This window comes from Octodon degus, unplaced genomic scaffold (assembly GCF_000260255.1).
Source record: "Octodon degus isolate 3935 unplaced genomic scaffold, OctDeg1.0 scaffold00160, whole genome shotgun sequence".
Lineage (NCBI taxonomy): Eukaryota > Metazoa > Chordata > Mammalia > Rodentia > Octodontidae > Octodon > Octodon degus.
The window spans coordinates 4,599,828-4,604,122 of NW_004524736.1; the positions used below are offsets into that span (position 1 = coordinate 4,599,828).

The 4,295-nt window shown below is 47.7% G+C and overlaps 1 protein-coding gene across 1 annotated transcript in view; it reads right to left on the reverse strand.

Annotated features, from left to right (window-relative positions):
* Window positions 1-4,295, reverse strand: part of Rbm28 (RNA binding motif protein 28) — a 67,097-nt gene that overhangs the window by 33,329 nt on the left and 29,473 nt on the right. The window lies entirely within an intron of this gene.

The window sequence follows — 4,295 nt, forward strand, 5'->3', positions numbered from 1 at the left end:
AAAAAAAAAAAAAAAAGATCCTCTCCACCATGCCTGAAACCCAGCATGAGTCTGCTGACGTGAAGTGGTTAATTCTGTGTTCTTTTTTGCCAAAGAAGGCTGTTGCCTTACTGCAAATTGGCAAGTGGGCTTCAACTCACATGCCAACTCTGGCATTGTTGAAAGTCTGCCAAGGTCCAGGCTGTGAGTGTCGAGATCGATTAGCAAAGGTTGGAAGGAGAAGGGCCAAGAGAGCCAGCTCCTCACAGCCCTTCAGCCCAAGGGCCTACTCACGTGGCGCAGTCAGCTCCTTATGGAGGAAACATGTGGAGACAAGACACTCTCTTCTCCCTGGATGGCTCCAGAGCAAAGCCTCACTCACTAGTCCTATGTCCCTGCAGAGGCTGCAAGTAGAGCCAGCATACCCCTGGGCCATGCAGTCTTCCTAGGACTCTGGCTGTGCCTCACGAAGCATGGGCTCCCTCAGCATGGGCAGAAAAGGGTAGAAATTAGGCTGATCCTAGAGGTGAAAAACCATCCTTTTCCCTTTCCTTATGAAATCGCTCAGCATATCCAGGCAAAAAGCACCAGGGACCCTTCTTCCCATTCTCCAGTACTCTCGTCCTGGTTATTTTTCAAGCTTTTCTACATTAGTTATTTCACTTAGTCCTTGCTACCAATTCTGCAATGTGGGCTTTATCATCCCTACTCCTTACCAGAGGTCTGTCTGTGTCCCTGCAGCCTCTGGAGAGCTGAGCTATGAAGTGGGCAGAGGACGAGTTTAGCCCGAGAGTGCACCACCTTCCCTGTTTGTCAGCACAGAAGGGCCAGGCTCTTTTAATAGTGCTGCTGAACTTAGGACCCTTCACGAGCCTCTGGCTTTTGCCTGTTTTGTCTCTCACCTGTCTGGAGCAGCTCACATCTACTTACTGACCCCAAAGGAAAAGACACAGAACCTTGTAAAGACCCATGCCACCAAGATGCTCAAAATCCAGAGGCTCCATAGCAGGTCCTTAGGATCCTATGTGGGCCCTGACCTGCCCAGAAATAAAAAGCTCTCCAACACTAAAATTTATGCTTCTTGAAATGGCCTTGGATACCACTGTCATTGCATTGGTTTTAAGTACCCATTCACTACCCAGTAAGTCTCCCCCAACCAAAAAAAAGCTGGACAGAAGAAAGGAAATAAAGACCTCCTGCAGGGAGATGGCAGGCTCAGTATGGGAGCCCTCCAAAGGCTTTGTGAGGGCCCTTAACCTGTTTATTAGCCTCAATCCCTGAAATGTGGAAAAATGTGTGAGGTGCTCAGGCAAGGAAGGCAGTGAGTTTCCTGTCACTTTTAAGGTCTAGAGAGGGAAAGGAACCATCTGTCTTCCCACACTGAGAATCCCTTCAGTCTGCTTCATCTGCCTCTGGTCATAGAGCGAGGGATGGGATAAGCATTTTGCTTAATGAGATGATCCTCAAAACAGGCCTGCCACACATGAAGCAAGGTAATTGTTAGCTGATATTATTAACAATTATTTTAAGTGTTCATTTTTGTGTGGAAAAGAGAGCAAAGTGTTCTTCCAGGAACCTGTCCCCTTCCCTGGAATTCAGTCCAGTCACTGGTTGCCGCAAGACCTAAATGGCCAGCCACAGGGCTGGGAAGCACGGCTGCAACTGGCCAGTGCTGGCAGCCGGCCCTGCAGCTGGGATCAAGGGTATGAGACTGCCTGAGCAGCCACTCAGTCCTAATGTCCCTTTAATAGCCCTTGTCACACTGCCATGTCTCTCCCCAGAGATTTTCATGACTATGGAAAACAGCCATTACCTGACCTCCAGGGAATGGAGCTGTCTGTGGGGTTCTAGATTCTAGGAAAGACAGTTATAAAAGTGCCTGGGTCCATCCACCCCATTGTGTGTATTAGTAACTCAAAGCCAAGGTATGCAGCCAGGCTCTGGCCAAGAAAAATCCCCAAATAAACATATTCAGGGCTTCAACTCTTCATCTATCTATCTATCTATCTATCTATCTATCTATCTGTCTATCTAAGTTTTGGCTTTGGTAAATATATGTGATTTGTTACTTTTTGCTCTGATAGTATGGGGTAGGGTGGAGGTAGATCCATCAAGCAAAGGGCTTAATTTTTAAGTCAGTAACTTATAACAATTTATACAGATTAAATGTTTAAAAAAATGTGAGAATGAAAATGCCCTCCATTAGCACTTATCTTAAAAAAGAAAAAAAAATTTAACCCTAAAAGCATTTGGTTTGATCCCTTGTTCCACGTGCCACACTGGCCCCACCTCCAGGTGCGCTGAGCCAACGTTGGAGTCCAGGCGCGGTGGCGTGCACCTGTAATCCCAGCACTTGGGAGGCAGAAATCAGGAGGATCACTACTAATGTGGGCTGTGTAGTGAGACCCTGCACAAAAAAACAAACAAAACAAAACAAAAAACTAAAAAAAAAAAGCTACCACAGTTAATCCCCTAAGTAGCCCAGGCAGGTGGCACTCTGAGCCAGATGGCAGCAATGCTCTGGTCCTATCTCGGGCAGCAGAGGGGACTCTCAAGAGTCTGGACTTCCCAGCACCTTCTCTCTGGGGTTGTAATATGGGAGGTCAAGCTTGCCCCAGGATGATCTTTGCTAAGCTTGATGAGAAGCTCACTGGATAGGAAAATTGCAAGGGGCTTATGCCGGGCAGCCCTGCTCATGACAACTCTGCAAAACTAGTCCTACTGCAGCAGTTGCAGGAGGCACCAAATTGAGGCTGCACCAAGCCCCCACCCCTATAGGCAGCTATCCCTTGGTGTGGTTTGAAAGGGGTGCTAAACCCATTCTAGAGAATCGTCTTTCCACGTCAAAGCCTATGTGACCTGAACTCCCCATGACACTCATCACTTTAGAGGAACCTGTAAGAATGAAGGACCAGGTCTCCACAGGTCACTGTTTTATCTGGTAGAACCAACTTTCCTCTGAATACCCATGCACTTCAGGGGTGACTATGAAAGGCCAACGGCCTACTGCTGAGCTTCTAGTACTGACAAGGAATTTACCCTTAAGCAGTCAAACACCTCCTCCCTTGCAGTAACAGGGATGGAAGCCAGGGTCTCACATGTTAGCCAAGTACTCTAACCACCAAGCTACACCCAAAGTCCAACAAATAGTCTTGAGGCAAAGGTAAGAAAAAAGCCAGCAGGCCACGCAAAATGGGATCTGCCTGTGATCCCAGCACTCAAGAGGCAGAGGCAGGATGATCACAGAGTTTGAGGCCAGTCTGAACTGCATAACAAGGCCTTGTCTCAAGAAAACCAAAGGGATGGAGGAGAACCCCAAAGAAAAAGCCAGGAAGGGACTGGGGCTGGGGTTCAGAGGTCAAGCACTTGCCTAGTATACATAGGCCCTGGGTTTGACTGATAGCACCATGCAAAAGAAAAGAAAATCTGGAAGGTTAAGAACCCTATTTGGGCAACTAATAAAGTGAGTATATCCAAAGCAGTAGACTGGGCAGAGTCCTGTGCACAGGACACAAAAGTGTTTAAGCAGCAGTATGCTAGTAAAAGCTTAAAATGAGATCTTAGAGGAAAAAGCACATGTCTATGTATGTATGTGTGTATGTCAGTTTATTATAAACCTTATTGGCTAAGAGAAAGTGCAGAACATGACTTACAAATAAAAATGAAATGTCCAATGTTCTTTATTGTAAGTCTGTATAATCAAGTTTTTCAGAATGCTTTTGTTGGCTAGTTGCCAACTCTAGTATCTGTAGAGAACCTGTCTGTGGTTTAATTTGACTGTGACTTAACACAATCAGACTACACAGAAATGTTGGTCACTCCTGAATTCAGCAGCCACTCAGGTGTTGAGTGGATGTGGGCCTTGGCCAGTGACAGGACAGGTGACACAGTTCAGGGTTAGCTCACCTTCTGATGGGAAACACTCAGAGTTTCCGTCCTGTTAACAGGTTCAGAATTGAAGGCACCATCTGGGTTAGAGGCTCTGGCACCCTCACTGTACCTCTCAGCAACTATCCTGAGAAAGGTGGGCTGTGCATTTCCAGGGCCTTCTCCTCTTGGTGAGAGGACATTTTCAGACTTTTAAGTGGACACTACTGGCTTGGAAGGGGTCAAAGTACTCTGCCCCCAAGAGTTGTTCTTCCGGAGTGAGACGACCCAGCGCCGCGGAATCCTGAACAGATCCACAGCACAGGTCCGGCAAGTGAGTGAGACGACCGGGGCCGCGGGATCCTGCACAGACCCAGAGCGCAGGCCCAGCGAGGGAGTGAGACCACCCGAGCTGCGGGATCCTGAACAGACCCAGAGCGCAGGCCCAG